The sequence below is a fragment of the Oryctolagus cuniculus genome, chromosome 17 (genome assembly GCF_964237555.1).
Source record: "Oryctolagus cuniculus chromosome 17, mOryCun1.1, whole genome shotgun sequence".
NCBI classification, from domain to species: Eukaryota; Metazoa; Chordata; class Mammalia; order Lagomorpha; family Leporidae; genus Oryctolagus; species Oryctolagus cuniculus.
In genome coordinates this window covers 25,274,497-25,291,212 of record NC_091448.1, presented here as the reverse complement: position 1 = coordinate 25,291,212, position 16,716 = coordinate 25,274,497, and the positions used below count along the sequence as shown (strand labels likewise).

Below are 16,716 nucleotides of genomic sequence, written 5' to 3'. Positions count from 1 at the left end.
GAAAAGCAGCAGAGGATGGCCCAGATACCTGGACCCCTGCCACCCATGTGGGAGACCTGGGTAGAATTCCAGGCTCCTGGCTATAGTTTGGTCCAGGAAGATCTTTTCCTTGCTCTCTCTGCCTTTCAAATAAATTATATATATAAAATAAAGTCCAAATTTGCTCCCTGGGTCTGCAACAAGGGCAAAAGTAGGTCAGAAACCAGGTCTCAAATCATGTTCTGGGGGGCCAGCGCTGTGGCGTAGCAGCTAAAGCCACTGCCTGCAGTGCCAGCATCCCATATGGGCATTGGTTCAGGACCTGGCTGCTCCACTTCCTATCCAGCTCTGCTATGGCCTGGGAAAGCAGTGAAAGACAGCCCAAGTCCTTGGGCCCCTGCACCTGCATGGAAGGCCTGGAGGAAGCCCCGGCTCCTGGCTTCGAATCAGCGCAGCTCCAGCCGTGCGGCTAATTGGGGAGTAAACCAGCGGGTGGAAGACCTCTCTCTCTCTCTGCCTCTCCTCTCTGTGTGTAACTCTGACTTTCAAATAAATAAATAATCTTTTTTATTTATTTATTTTTTTTGACAGGCAGAGTGGACAGTGAGAGAGACAGACAGAGAGAAAGGTCTTCCTTTTCCGTTGGTTCAGCCCCCAATGGCCGCTGCGGCCGGCGCGCTGTGCTGATCTGAAGCCAGGAGCCAGGTGCTTCTCCTGGTCTCCCATGGGGTGCAGGGCCCAAGGACTTGAGCCATCCTCCACTGCACTCCCGGGCCACAGCAGAGAGCTTATTGCATACTCTTGTTCAGTGAGCATCGCCAACCGGATGAGTGCTCACTGAGCTTTTAATTTGCATTGTCACCAGGACTGATGACGGTTTGCATTTTTCAAACACACATTGCTTAGTTGGGGTTTCCTTTTTTTAGTGAAGGCCTGTTTTAAGCCACATTTTCCAAATTTTCTGCGCATGTGTATATACTATATAGAGCATATTTTTATTTTTTAAATGTTTCATTTTACTCAAAAGGTAAAGCAACATGGAGAAACAGAGATTGTCCATCCATTAGTTCACTCCCCAAATGCTGGCCAGAGCCAGGGCCAGGCCAGGCTGAAGCCAGGAGCCAGCAGTTCCACCTGTGCCTCCCATGTGGCTGGCAGAGATCCAAGCACTTGAGCCACGACCTGCCGCCTCCCAGGATGTATTGGCAAGAAGCTGCAGGCCAGGAAGTGGAGCAGACAGGGCAGCTGGAAGGGAACCAGGGACTCCAACAGGGGACGTGGGTCCCCCAGAGGGCAGGCTCAACCGAGCCACAACGTCCGCCCCTGTCCAGGTCCCTGTCGATTTTTCGGTTAGGTTGTCCGTCGTTTTCCTTGCTAAAGGCGCATTATTACCTGGATTCAAGTTCTTTGTGAGCTGGACTACAAGCTGCGGCTTCCCTCTCCACTTAGCAGAATCCTTTCCTAAGAACACGGGGTAAGTGATTAACACGGCCAAGCATGCACAGCTTTAAGAACCTCTGTAGCCCCTTTAGGGCAGCTTTCGTTACCCGGAGGACACAGAAATACTCCCCGCGTCGTCTCCCAAAAGCTCATCTTCGCTTTCCCTTTGCACTGAGGTCTCCAGAGCCCGAGGCCTTCGCCGCCGCAATCGGTGCAGGATCTCTGGTTTTTCCAAATCAGTGCAGGATTTCGGGTTGACACGGACAGCACAGCCTCCCGCGCTTTGCGGCTGCAGGGCCAAGTCCTCCCACCTGCCGCGCCGGGTGCTTCGGAGGCCGGGGTCGCTCCCACCCACGCGCCCATGCAGGCGTCCAGGGACAGCGCGGACCCCTGGGGTTTCCCGGGCGTCCTCCCCAGGGCCGGTCACCCTGCGGGGAGGTCGCAAATGCGTCAGCGGGCTCCCTCGGCACTCGGCCCGGAGGGACAGACGCGTCCCAAAGCCCAGACCCCGTTCCGGGAAGACAAGCCCGCACCCACGTCTCCAACACGCCGCGGGGCCAGCACCCTAAACACGGAGCCCGCACCGAGCCGCCCGCCCGACGCCCCTCCGCTCGGGAGAAAGGCCCGAGACACCCGGCCCCGGCCCCAGGCTGAAAAACACCGACAACCGCACCGGCCGGCACTGGCCCAGCAAGGCGGCACCCTCCCCTGTGGAACCCCAGCCGGATATTGTTTGTGACCAATAGGGGCCCCGCGGACGCCGTTTTCCCGCCCCCTCGGCCCCGCCGGGCCACTTCATTCGCGGCTCACAGAGCAGTCACAAAGCGCGCTCCGCTCTGTAGCCAATAGGAGAAGGGGTGCCGGCAACTCTAGGGGAGGATGGACCGCCGAGACTCGCGGAGTGAAGTGGCGTTGCGCCCGGAGCAGCAGCCGCCTCGGGAACTCTCGGGTGCTGTCGGCCGTTTTCCTCTAGGGAGAAAGTCAGGTTCAGTCTCCCATCACAACGTTTCCTTTCCCGCCCGACCCTTGCGCGTGCGCACTTGAAGCCCCAGGGTGCCCCGAAACGAAAGCCTCTTGAGAGAGGCGGAGGGATCCCAAACCGCGATTGGAGAGGTCAGCGGGCCACAGCTCAGCTCGCGGTGGCGGCGACTGCCCGCGGTCCCCAAAACAGGAATTGTAAGGCCAAAAGGTTTAGAGAGGTCCCACCGAGATTTGAACTCGGATCGCTGGATTCAAAGTCCAGAGTGCTAACCATTACACCATGGGACCTGCTAGCTGCTACGAACGGCCGGGAGCTTCCTCAAGCCACGTGCGGGGCTGGGCAGCCTCCGACACCGCCGCAGGGTGTGCAGCCCGCGCTCCGGGGCCTCCGGCGCCCGGACGCGGGGCCGGCCAGGCGGCAGAAGCCTAGCGGCCGTTCCAGACGTTCCGGGGTTCCGGGGGGTGTCTGCCCCTCCGGGGTTAGGATAGCGCCCCGGGAGGTCGGGCGAGCGGCGGGCAGGCGATGCGAGGCCAGCTGCTGATCCGGAGCAAGCCGCTCGGGGCACGCGGCCGGGGCGTTCATCTCCACAAAGGGTCCCGCGAACGGGAGGTCTCGGCCAAGCCGGGAGGGAAGCGGGCCCCGCACGCGGGGAGTGTGGCGGGTCAAACTGGGGGGCGCGAGTTCCGGCGCCTCACGCACACGCACACGCCGGGCCGCTCCCGCCAGCGCCAGCCACCACCTGGGGTTAACGCCGCCTCCGCGCGCACCCTCGCCAAAGTTTTGCTTGCCGTTCGTCCCGGCGATTCCACTTCTGCTACTTTGCCCTCGCCTGTACGAGGGGTGGTGCTCACGCAGGCTGGCGAGTAAAGACTGCTTAAATCCTGAAACCGTTCGTGCAATCAATGCCGGGCTAGTGTATAAGGAATCAGTGTTGGTGTGGACTTGGGAACTTCTGCAGGCCTAAACAGAAGCAAGACCTACTCACCAATCGGTGTACACAGTGGCATCCCACCTCTATGAAACAGAACTGCTCTGCACAGGGCTGATGGACGTGAGTCACAGGACGTCTCCCTCCATTCTGGAGTGATGCAGCATTGTCCGGCAGCCAGGGCGAACGTGCGTGTCCCTCGCTTGACCGTTGGACTTAAAATCCAGAGAGACTCGTGCCCAGAAGTAGGGGTGTTCAGAACTTGCTGCGCATCCCCGGGGACAGTAAGGACAGCCAAGCCATATCCTCCCATAGCAGAAGGGCCGCCACCCTAACCAGTCGCCCTGGACCTTGACTTTGGCTGGGTTCCTGGCTACATCCTTCCCTAAGGCCAGAGACACGCAGAGAGAGAGACAGAGAGAGAAGAGAGAGAGAGATGGATGTTCTGTCCACTGAATCTGTTCCCAAATGCCTACAACATCCGGGCTGGGGCAGAACAGGAAGCTGGGACTGGAAGCAGAGGGGGGCACTCCACCCCAGGCACTCGGAGGTGGGAGTCAGGCGTCTCAATCAGCCGTCCCAATCTCCCAATCGGGTGCCAAAGCCCCGCCCCTCCCCAGCCCCCATCTTGCCCATTTCCCTAAGTTTGTGCCTTCAGCCCCCGTGTCCTGAGCCAACAGGTCCCCTTTCTGCCTCTGGCCCCAAGGCCTTTTCTGTGGCGTGCAGGCCAGAATCTCATTAACCCGATCTGAAAACCTCTATTGGTGACAGCTGTTTCAAGGAAGCACCTTCATAAGGGCCTGTTTCCCCCTATTACTCAAAAGCATTTTTATAACTCTTGTACATTGACAGAAAAAAATTAATATTCAAGATGGTGGTGACAAGCTGTGGCAAAGCAGGTTAAGCTGCAGCCTGGGACATGGGCATCCCAGCTGCTCCACTTCCTATCCGGCCTCCTGCTAATGTGCTGGCAAAGCAGAGGAAGATGGCCCAAGGCCCTGGTTCCCTGCCACCCATGTGGAAAACCCCATGAAGTTCCTGGCTGTCGCTCCCCCATTCGCGGAGGAACGACACAGGACCCTGCGCTGTTCTTTTGTCTGCTCGGCCCTACCCGGGTTTGCTGCTGGTCCTTCCCGGGTTGGCTGCCGTCCCTCTACCTCCGTGGAGGGGCGGTTCCCCCTGCCACTTTCCCCACTTCTGCGGGGGAGCGGCACACCGCCGGCCGGCTCTCTCGGGGGCTGCACAGGTGTTCCTTCAGATGTTCCTGGTGCATGTTGGCTCTCTCCTCCTTTATAGTCCTCTTCCACCAATCCCAACTCTGCTACCCATACGCCGAGCACGCTGCTCTCCTCCAATCAGGAGCAGGATCAGCTCCTGCAGCTTGTCAAACTGATGAGGCAGCTGCGTAGAGGTTGTTTGGTCTCTCTCTCTCAGCGCCATATTGTGGGAGAGCAGATGCATAGAATAAGTCTTAATTCCAGTAACTCAGTCTAGTCTCAGTTGCTCCCCACACCTGGCTTCGGCCTGGTCCAGCCCTGGCCTTTGTGGCTGTTTAGGGAGTGAACCAGTGGATGGAAGATCTTTCTTTTTCTTTTCTTCCCTTCCTCCCTTCCTCCCTTCCTCCCTCCCTTCCTTCCTTCTATTCCCGGTGAATGGCAGGGTTCTTGTCTTCGCGCAAGAAAGAATTCAGGCATGAGACAGAGTAGTGAAAGTAAAGTAACAAAGTTTATTAGGGAAAAGGACATCTGTAGAACCGATGGGCACCTCTCCAAACAGGACCTGAGAGAGTGCTCAGTCGCTTGGATTGGGGGGAGGAGCAAGGTCACATGGTTGAGTGGAGAGATTACACCTGGGCGGGCAGAAGGGCAGCTCAGCATAGAGGCAGAGGGCTGAGCACACAGTCCGGTTGAGGCCAGGGGGTTTTAAGGAGATGGGTCTTTGTCTTCACACATCTCCTCCTGAAACAAAGGATTTTATGGATGTAAATATGAAGAAGCTTCTATCTGAGTTTTCCCCTGAAGGCATCAGACAGGAGGGAGGCTAGCTGGTGCCATCCTCAGTTTAGAGGAAGGGTGAGCAAGACCCCCTGGAGAATCGGGATCCGGAGCAGGGTATCTGAAATGCAGATACTGGGCTGTACCTGGGAGATTGTGGAAGATTGCCAGGCAGAAGGGGCGGGGACCCCCACCTGGCAGGTTATCCGGTAGAAGGGGGCAGGGCAGGATGCAAACACTGGGCTGCCCCTGAAACATTATTGGGATGACTTTGAGATGCAGATGCAGATGCTGGACATAGATGTCTTTTCTTTTAGGCCTTTATGTCACACACACATAAGCTCAGATCTAACTTCCTACCTAACCCTTCCTTCCTTCCTTCCTTCCTTCCTTTTCTTTCTTTCGATCTTACTGATTTATTTCAGAGGTAGAGCCACAGACAGTAAGAGGGAGAGACAGATAGAAAGGTCTTCCATCTGCTGGTTCACTCCCCAAATGGCCACAGTGGCCGGAGCTGGGCTGATCTGAAGCCAGGAGCCAGGTGCTTCCTCCAGGTCTCCCACGTGGGCACAGGGCCCCAAGGACTTGGGCTGTCTTTCACTGCTTTCCCAGGCCACAGCAGGGAGCTGGATCGGAAATGGAGCAGCCAGAACTTGAACTGGCACCCATATGGGATGCTGGCGCTGCAGGCCGAGGATTAACCTGCACCACAGCACCGGCCCCAGAAGATCTTAATCTCCCTCTCTCTCTCCCCAACTCTGCCCTTCAAATAAAGAAAGAAATCTGAAAGAAAGTAAGAGAGACAAAGAGAGAGACAAACCCAGTTGCTTCAAAAGAAAAAGAAACATTTCCATCTTGAGGAACACACTGGTCTCCCGTTAAGCACCTGCAGGCGGTTGAGGGTTGAATGACTTCTGTGTCTCCTCACCTCAGCTTCCTGTTTCTTACAGGGACTCAATGAATGCTGGGAGAGTACATTGAATTACCTTCTCAAAAGCTACTGTGGAAATCCCAAAGGGTCATGGTTATGTCCTTTGACAATGTACAAGAGAGATTCTGTGCGGTACCAGGTACTTCAACCAGCTCATAGAAAAATGAAAAAGTAAATTTGTAAGTAAGGTGCACAACCGAGAGCAGGACCTATTGAAAGACAGAGTGAGAATACACGTGAGTGTGGGCAGCCCGGCCTGCAGTCGCCTGCCACGAAAGGACCACAGCGCTGCTTCAAGGGGACAGCACATGGGAGAAGACAAGGGTGGGACTGAAAGGAAGGGCCAGAAACCAAGGACCACTGCCACGTGCGACAGTCCCCTATATGTGGCAGGGGTGGTCCCCTGATTGAATATGCAGACAAGGTGGAGTTTGGGCGAGATTTCTTTTTGAGTGTGTGAGAGAGAGAGGTTTTCTGGGAGTTCCATGGCGCCTCCAAGTGGAGCTTAGCTTCCACGTGTTCATCATGCGTCTCCTCCTTCCTGGTGTCCTGTAAGCCGCAATGCACCCCGGGAAAGTGGCCGTAGCGGATTGACACGCAAGGGGGTGGGGTCACAGTGCAGAGCTGCGAGAGACAGAGGTGCATTCTCCCAGCTCATGAATTCCTGTTGAACTTTCTGCCCGGTTTCCCCCATATCTCCCAACCTTCTGAGTGTAAGAAAAATGTACTGCCAGCTCCAGTGAGACCCTCAGTGGAATCCCGCGGGGGCATAAAGAGCCTCCCCCTTCGAGCGTTGGTTGTGAGGGCTGCGATGGCAGGGGACCGTGTGCAGGGCTTAGCCTCGCTCACGCATCCTCCCTGTGCTCTGTCGGGCCAGGAATTGCTTCGGGACAGGCTCCAGGGCTTGTTTATCTGCGACCGTGATCAGAGCCTGAGCAGCCCGGGTCCCTGAGTCACTGCTGGCGACCTCTGCGTGATGAAACGTGTTCTGCTTTGTCTTCACCGACCCTTCGGCATCATATTTATTGATTTTTTTTTATTTTAAAGATTTATTTATTTACTTGAAAGTCAGAGTTACACAGAAAAGGAGAGGCAGAGAGAGAGAGAGAGAGAGGTCTTCTAGCCGCTGGTTCACTCCCCAAATGGCCGCAATGGCTGGAGCTAGCCCGATCCAAAGCCAGGAGTCAGGAGCTTCTTCCGGGTCTTCCCACGTGGGTGCAGGGGCCCAAGCACTTGGGCCATCTTCTACTGCTTTCCCAGGCCACAGCAGAGCTGGATTGGAAGTGGAGCTGCCGGGACTGGAACTGGCGCCCATTTGGGATGTTGGCACTGCAGGCTGCGGCTTCACCCGCTATGCCACAGTGCCGGCCCCTATTGATTTCTTAGAACAGCACAGAGCATAGGGAGATAAGAGGTAGTTTCCCACACGTGTAGCAGGGACTCAAATACTTGAGCCTTCTCCTGCTGCCATCCCAGCACGTGAGCAGGAAGCTGGCTATGAAACGCAGTGGCCAGGACTGGAGCCGGGCGTTGTCAGAGGGGGTGTCAGCCTCCTGAGCCACAGTTTAACCAGCTACACGGCCACACCCATCCCGCCTGTTATTTTCAACAAAAATCCTTGGTGATGACTTCCTGAAGATGACATCTTAGGACAGAAAAGGCCAAAGTACAGGATTGGTGACTTTAAAGATTTAGTTATTTATTTGAAAAGCAGAGCAACAGAGAGAAAGAGACCCTCCATCCACTGGTCCATTCCCCAAATGACCACAGTGACTGGGGCTGGGTCAAGTGGAAGCCAGGAGCCAGGAACTCCATCCTGGTCTCCCACATGGGTGGCAGGGGCCCAAGTGCGTGGACCATGCTCCACCGCCTTCCCAGGCACATTGGCAGTTTGCTAGATCAGAAGCGGAGTAGCTAGGACTTGACCCGGCACTCACAGAGCCAGCCCCTCTCTCAAGTTTCTTATAAGCTCATGAATGGGTAGCAGATAGAGTAAGAGGTACAATAACGCTTTGAACACTTAAAACAGAAAGTTGGGGCCAGTGCCATGGCGCACTAGGTTTATCTTCCGCTTGTGGCGCCGGCACCCCATATGGGCGCCGGTTCTGGTCCCGATTGCTTCCAGTCCGGCTCTCTGCTATGGCCTGGGAAAGTAATGAAGGATGGCCCAGGTGCTTGAGCCCTGCGCCCACGTGGGAGACAAGGGGGAGGCTCCTGGCTCCTGGCTTCGGATCAGCGCAGGGCTGGCCATGGCGGCCATCTGGGGAGTGAACCAATGGAAGGAAGACCTTTCTCTGTCTCTCTCTCACTGTCTATAACTCTACCTGTCAAATAAATTAAAAAAAAAAAAAAGTCCTCATGTCTGCTTTGCTATCAAGGCCATGTTCAGTTGGTCTCCTTTGTCGAATCTGAAGGGGCTCACAGGTGGCTGGAACAGAGCTTGTCTTGCTGCGCCCTCACCTGCCAGGGTAGGTGGCACAAGCCACAAATCCCCTGCTTTGCCTGCGGTGTCCTGAGGCAGAAGGGCTGACAGCGCCCCCTTGTGGCCCCCTTGTATAGGGTGAGAGACAGGTGCCCCACCCATGGCTTGCTGCCCCGCCCAGTTCTGACCCTGGTGTCCCCGGGGTCTGTTGGGGAAATCTGCCCCCTTACTTTTTCTGAACAAAGCAAACATTCATGAACTCATCTGTTCTTGAACAGTATCACTTTATCATTTTAATTGTTTTGCCTTCTTCGAGGATGAAGGTAAAACATTAATTGTGCTAAATGAAGAAAATGCAGGCAGGAACAAACACACGCTCTGCCTGTGGTGAGGGCAGTGGGATAGGAGGGGGCACACACAGTCCTACAGGTCACTCAGTTACGTAACCAAAGTCTTGATGATCTCCTGGCAAAAGCGGGAGATGAGGGGATTAGAATTTCAGTGGGGGACTTGAAACTGGAGCAGGAAGAGGGGGGCACGAAGGGAGGCTGGAGCATCCGGGCAAAGGATTAAGGAAGAGCGAAGCTGTCTGCACACTGGGACTCTGTGAAGGCTGCCGGGCAGATGCAGGGTGGAGCGGAAGAGGTGGGGTGCAGGGCGACCACCTCCTGGAACTCCACCTGGAACACGGGGTGCCTCTGCAGCCTATGGGACTGTGGGAAATGGCAGGAAACATCCCGAGTGACAGCATGTGTCCATGGTCCCGTGCTGTCTTTGGGGTGGTCCTCCAAGAAAGCCTGCAATCCTGGTGTACCAGAAGGCCTGTGTCATGGAGTCTTGCAGGCCTGGAAAAGGCCAAATTCCCTACTCCCGGAGAAAGTCAGCACCAGCCACACAGGGAACGCCCCGCTGCTCTGCAATGATTTACACGTCTTCTGCCCACTGGGACAACGTGCAGACTGCCAGTGCTCCCTCTGTCCCTTGGGTGAGTGCTCCGAGCGGCCCCACGGCAGAGGGCAGCCGCCGTGTGGCAGAGGCGCGAGGCTGTGAGCAGAAGGATGCACTTGCTGGTCTCAGACCCTGTGCCTAACCTCTGTCTGGAGCTCACAAGAAATGGCAGGAACCGGCAATGAGATCTCCTTGGCAGTTAGGTCGCCTTCCTAAACCTGCTAATGGTCACTTCTTGCTCCAACAGCCCCCTCTAGGCCTGTGAAGTGGGCGGTCAGAGCTGTGCCGGCCTCAGAGAGGTGACTGTGCCCAGCGCCCACAAGGTGTGGATCTGGAAGGTAGAGGACAGGGGAGCTCCTCCGAGACAGAGAGTCTGGAACCGCCGAAGGAGCCACCATGCCACCCCCTCCACTGCCAAGGCTTGGACTTCCTGCTGTTCCCACTACCTAGGGACACCTGTAGTCTGTCCCGCCTGTGGGCTTCACCAAATGAGAGTCTGGGTCAAGTGCGTGGTATCTGTAGGCAAAACCAGTCTCAAAGACACACAGTGGTATTATGTATTTTTGGCTATCAAAAATTTTAAAATGGGGCAGGCAGTGGGCCTATGGATTAAGATGCTGGTTAAGGGGCTGGACAGCAGGCTAAGCTGCCACTTGTGATGTGGCACACCATATCAGGTTGCTGGTTCTAGTCCTGGCTACACCATTTCTGATTTGGCTCCCTGGTAATGTGCCCAGGAAACCAGCAGATATGACGGCCCAATTACTTAGGCCCCTGACACCCTCGTGGGAAATCCAGATGGAGCGCCCAGTTCCTGGCTACAACCTGACACAGCTGCAGCTAATGCAGCCATTTGGGGAGTGAGCCAGTGGATGGAAGATCTTGTTCTCTGTGCCTCTCTCTCTCTCTCTGTAGCTCTGCCTTTCAAATAGATAAATATGTTTATAAAGAGGACCTATGTTCAAGTCCACCCCTGATTCCAGCTTCCTGCTAATGCAGATTCTGGTAGATAGCAACGATGACTCAAGTAGTTGGATCCCTGCCATCCACACGGGAAACAGTCCGTGGGAATAAGCGGAGGGGAAGCAGCGCAGGCTAGAGCGCCCCCTGGAGGCTCACACAGTTATCTGGACATCTCCCTGGGTTTTGGAATTCATCCACGGTTCTGCAAGGATGTCTTTGCCAATGGTCTGGTCCAAGCTGTCGTCTGCAGTGAAAGTCAAGGCTGGAGGAAACCCTCTGTGGCTGTTACTGTCCGTGACCTGATTTTGCTTCCAAACCACCCAAGCAGAAAACCTCTCATTTCTGCTTGTCTGTTTTGGAAACAAGCAAGATGTACAGAATGCTTGCATGATTCAGCACCCTCTGGGTGGCAGTAACAGAAATAACTCAACCTAGGCTAAGCACAGAGGAAGAGGGGAGCGACGATGAGGTTTCCCAAAATGCCAGGGCAAGGCTGCAGCACCTCTTGGCAGAGAGGCTGAAGACTTTCCTCGTTGTAGAGTGACCTTCAACGACCTTGACCTCCAACGACCTTCTCTGCTCCCCCAAGGCCCTTGAGTATCCGACCTTGACCTCCAACGACCTTCTCTGCTCCCCCAAGGCCCTTGAGTATCGGCTCGCAAATCCAGCCACCCCAGGTTTGATGTTTTTCAGACTCAACTTAATTCAAATGCCAAGATAATCAGGTGGGCCCCTGGGCCAGGGGTCTGCCTCTCTGGGTCCAAGAGACACGGATCAGTTCCCAAAGGAGAGGGGCTACTGGCTCGCAATGTAGGCCAGCACCCCGCCAGAGCTCCTCTGTGATGGCTCCTCTCAGCGGGAGTGGAGTTCCAGATCAGGTCAATGCGGGGTTATTGGAGAACCCAGGATGGCCTGAAGGGTGCGCTGTGTCCCTGGAAGTCACGACCGCGAGTCAGGAAGTGGAACCCGGCCTGGGATGGAAGCCCACATGGTTACATCTAAATATTCCAGGCTGTGAAACAGCAAGGCTACCGAACTGTTCACACTGCTCCACCCTGTGATCTTTGTGACAACATTTAAAAAACCAGAAAGCAGTGGTTTTCATAGGACTAAAAGTAGGCAACATGTGAGTGCAATGGAATTTAATTAGCATTGTGCGTCTGGTTGAGTTGGTTGGTTATTTTATATACATACCACATGCAATTTATAAATTAGCACATACTTGTCCCACATAATTTAATTTTCTTGCGTTCATTTCAGGAAACTCACTAATTCTGGTTCTATAATCAAGACTTTCCCCACAATTTGTGTTCTAAAAACAGCTCTAATCTAACACAGCAAACAGCAGCTCACAGGCCACGTGCAGCTGCCTATTGTTCTGAGCTCCCAGACTGGCTGAAGAGCTACATTTTACGATATGTATTTATTTAAATGCAGAATAACAGGGAGAAAGCGGGGCAGGAGGGCAGATCTTCCATACACTGGTTCACTCCCCAGATGCCCACAACAGCCAAAGCCAAGAGCCAGGAAGTCTATCCAAGTCTCCCTCCTTGAGTGGCAGGAACCCAAACACTGGAGCCATCATCTGCTCCCTCCCAGGCACATGAACAGGAAGCTGAATCGGAAGCACAGAGTAGCCGGGGCTCAAACCAGACACTCCGAGATCAGGTGCCTGCATGCCAAGCTGGGGGCAGGGCCAGGCGGCTTCATTTCCTGTGTCACAACACCTGCCCCAGAGTTAGATTTTAAAAAGAATAGGTGGGGCCGGTGCTGTGGTATAGCAGGTAAAACCACCATCTGCAGTGCCAGCATCCCCTATGGGTGCCTATTTAAATTCAGGCTGCTCCACTTCTGATCCAGCTTCTTGCTAGTGTGCCTGGGAGGGCAGCCAGAAGATAGCCTAAGTGCTTGTGTCCCTGCACCCATGTGGGAGACCCAGAGGAAGCTCCTGGCTCCTGGCTTCGGCCTGGCCTGGCTCTGGCCATTGCAACCTTTTGGGGATTAAACCAGCAGATGTGAACACCTCTCTCTTTCCCTCTCTCCCTCTCTCTGTAACTCTGCCCTTCAAATAAATAAAATAGTCTTTAAAAAAAAAAAAGAAAGAAAGAAAAGAAAAGTTTGCTGACTCCTAATTTAAAACAATGCTGAGGCCTGGTCTGTGAGTTATTCGCAACAAGTCTACTGGAGATAGGAGCTTGCGCCAGCGTCAAAGGCAGCTCCATCCCCAGGCACATTGTTTCAACTCGGCTGATGCTCTTTCATGGCAAGACTTTGCTGAAGAAGGAAATTGTATGAGTTGGTTCTCTGTATGTCTGAGAGTCCCCCAGTTGTAGATTCAACCAACCATGGATCAAGCACTTAAAAAAAAAATTGTTTATTTGAGAGACAGAGTTAGAGAGAGAGAGCGAGAGAGAGCGAGAGAGAGCGCTATAGCAATCTTCTGTCCAATGGTTCACTCCCCAGATGGCCTCATCGGCCGGAGCTGCGCTGATCCAAAGCCAGGAGCCAGGAGCCTCTTCCGGGTCTCCCATGCACATGCAGGGGCCCAAGGACTTGGGCCATCTTCTACTGCTTTCCCAGGCCATAGCAGAGAGCTGGATCGGAAGTGGAGCAGCCAGGACTCAAACCGGTGCCCATATGGGATGCTGGAGCCACAGGCAGAGGCTTAACTTACTATGCCACAGCACTGGCCCACATTAAATATTTTTTAAAGATTTGTTTATTGGGGCCGGCGCCGTGGCTCGCTTGGTTGGTCCTCCGCCTGTGGTGCAGGTATCCCATGTGGGCACTGGGTTCTGGTCCCGGTTGGTCCTTTTCCGGTCTGGCTCTCTGCTGTGGCCCAGGAGGGCGGTGGAGGGTGGCCTGGGTGCTTGGGCCCCTGCGCCGCATTGGGGGCCAGGGGGAGGCACCTGGCTCCTGGCTGGCTGTGGTGGCCATTTTGGGAGTGGACCGCTGAAGGGAGGACCTTTCTCTCTCTCTCTCTCTTGCTGTCTGACTCTATCTGTCAAATAAATAAATTAAAAAAATAAAGATTTGTTTATTTGTTTTGTTTTGTTGTTGTTTATTTGAAAAGCAGAGTTACAAAAAAAGGGAGAGACAGAGAAAGAGGTGTTCCGTCTACTGGTTCACTCCTCAGATGGCCACAACCACCAGGCTGAAGCCAGGAGCCAGGAGCTTCTTCTGGGTCTCCCACTCTGGTGCAGGGGCCCAAGCACTTGGACCATCTTCTGCTGCTTTCCCAGGTCATTTAACAGGGAGCTGGATCGGAAGTGGAGCAGCCAGGATACCAGCATTGCAAGTGGCAGCTTTACCTGCTATGCCACAATGCTGGCATCCCTACTAAATATTTTTATAAAAATAAAATCCCTGGGGCCAGCACTGTGGCATAGTGAGTAAAGTCACTGCCTGCAGTGCTGGCATCCCATACAGGTGCCGGTTCAAGACCCAGAAGAAGCTTCTGGCTCCTGGCTTCGGATTGGCCCAGCTCCAGCCATTGAGGCTATTTGGGGAGTAAGTCAGCAGATGGAAGACCTCTCTCTCTCTGTCCCTCTGCATCTCTAACTCTGCCTTTCAAATAAATAAATAAATCTTTAAAAAATAATTGTGTTTTTAGCATTATAGAGGAAAAATCTGAGGCACAATAACATTTTCATAAGATTTATTTATTTAATTATTTGTAAGGCAGAATTACAGAGAAGCAGAGGCAGAGAGAGAAGTCTTCTATCCACTGGCTCACTCCCCAGATGGATGCAACAGCTAGAGCCTAGCTGATCTGAAGCCAGGGGCTTCTTCTGGGTCTCCCATGTGGGTACAGGAGCCCAAGCACTTGGGCCATCTTCTACTGCCTTCCCAAGCCATCAGCAGAGAGCTAGATGGAAAGTGGAGCAGCTGGGAATTGAACTGGCGCCCATACGGGAAGCTGGCACCGTAGGCAGCAGCTTTATCCCCCATTCCACAGTGCTAGTCCCACACAATATTTTAAAGAGTTTATTGGAGGGGACTGGCGCTGTGGCATAGCAGGTAATAGTTATTTGGATTTTTTGGAAAGATTTATTTATTTATTTGAAAGGCAGAGTTACAGAGAGGCAGAGGCAGAGAGAGAGAGGGAGAGGGAGAGATCTCCATCCGCTGGTTCACTCCCCAGATGGATGCAACACCAGAGCTGGGCCAGACTGAAGCCAGGAGCTTCTTCTGGGTCTCTCATGTGGGTGCATCTTCTCTGCTTTCCCAGGCCAAAGCAGAGAGCTGGATCGGAAGTGGAGCATCCGGGACTTGAACCTGCACCCATATGGGATGCCGGCACTGCAGGTGGCAGCCTTACCTGCTACACCATAGCACAAGTCCCCAAATTGTTTATTACAAATTGTGCTTAAACCTCCATCAGCCATTGTTATGAATGCCATGTGAATTTTCTAGTAGTTTTAGAACTATAAATTGAAACAGTAAGAAAGGCAAGGAACGGCAATAATGTAATAAGCAAGACTCTAATGTTATTAACACCACCTGAGAGGGTGAATTTGACAAATTAAAAACTTTTTCATTTTCAGGGGGCTGATGCCATGGCATAGCAAGTAAAGCCGCTGCCTGCAGTGCTGGCATTGCATATGGGTGCTGTTTGTGCCCAGCTGCTGCACTTCTGATCCAGCTCCCTGCTAATGCACCTGGGCAAGCAGCAGAAGATGGCTCAAGTCCTTGGGCCCCTGCACCCACATGGGAAACCTGTGTGGTGCTCCTGGCTCCTGGTTTCAGCCTGGCCCAGCCCTGCTCATTGCAGCCATCTGAGGAGGGAACCAGCAAAGGGAAGATTCTCTCTCTCTTTCTGTAACTCTGCCTTTAAAATAAATAAACCTTTGTAAGAAATACATGTTAGCTTAAGCTGTAGAAACTTCTACAATAGAATCTTTATGGCACAGAGAACAGAATGAGGTATCCTCAGTCCTCTTCTGGGACAATAGAAAATGATGGCTAGTCCATGTCGACATCCAGGAAATGCTGCTTCAAGGACGTTAAGCAGGATTCTCATTTACCTGAGAGGCAGAGGGAGAAAACACGCTCCCCCTCCGCTGGTTCACCTCTCACATCCCTGTAACGGCTGGGGCTGGCACTGGACCAGGCGGAAGCCGGGAGCCGGGACCTCCATCCACGGCTCCCATTGGGGTGACAGGAAACACAATTACTTGAGTCATCAGCACTGTCTCCCAGGGTCTGCATGGTGGGGAGCTGCAGTCAGGAGCCAGAGCCGGGAATTGAACCCTGGCACCTTAACAGGCAGCACAGCCACTATGCTAAATACCCACTCCTACGGAGTTCCTCCCTGCAGGACTTCTCAGAGCCTTCAGTGCCCTACTACCAGCTCTGACTTACAAGAGGGAGACGCGGCATGCAGTGTTTTCCAAATTATTTAAACACCAAAACATGCATCATACATTTGTATTAATATGGCACATGACATATTTTTTTTTTAATTTATTTGACAGGTAGAGTTATAGACAGTGAGAGAGAGAGACAGAAAGGTCTTCCTTCCATTGATTCACTCCCCAAACGGCTGCTATGGCCGGAGCTGCGCTGATCTGAAGCCAGGAGCCAGGTGCCTCCTCCTGGTCTCCCATGTGGGTGCAGGGCCCAAGCACCTGAGCCATCCTCCACTGCACTCCCAGGCCACAGCGGAGAGCTGGACTGCAAGAGGAGCAACCAGGACAGAATCCAGCGCCCATATGGGATGCTGGCGCCACAGGCGGAGGATCAACCAAGTGAGCCATGGCGCCGCCCCCCACATGATATTTTTTTAATGAGCCCACATTACCCTAGGCCATCCTCTGGGGAAGTTGAACCCGTGCAGGCAGGGCGGCTGACTCCATGATGACAACCCCACGCAATGCACAGGTCTCGAGGGGCCTCATGTCCCTGGAATCCTGTGGCTTGTCATGGCACTTACACCATCCATTCACGACAGCTGAGCCTGGGCTACACGTCCAGTCCCAGGCGCTCTGGAACATGTCTCTGGGGCAGCGAGGCTGATGCCAGTAGACACAGAATGGCTCCCAGTGCCCAAGTCCCGTCGTCCTCCAGCCTCCCGACGGGCTCACTGCACAGAACCTTCCTCGGCTGCCTGGGCCTGGTCACGCCTCC

The 16,716-nt window shown here is 54.0% G+C and overlaps 1 long non-coding RNA gene and 1 other non-coding gene across 2 annotated transcripts; both read right to left on the bottom strand.

The window, feature by feature from the left end:
* Positions 1-955: 955 nt before the first annotated feature.
* On the bottom strand, positions 956-2,810 carry LOC138846108 (uncharacterized). Its single transcript, XR_011383499.1, has 2 exons — positions 2,672-2,810; positions 956-2,388 (listed from the first exon to the last, which is right to left on the bottom strand). It is a non-coding gene; the product is annotated as an uncharacterized lncRNA (long non-coding RNA).
* On the bottom strand, positions 2,617-2,688 carry TRNAQ-UUG (transfer RNA glutamine (anticodon UUG)). Its single transcript has one exon. It is a non-coding gene; the product is annotated as a tRNA-Gln (tRNA).
* Positions 2,811-16,716: the final 13,906 nt, after the last annotated feature.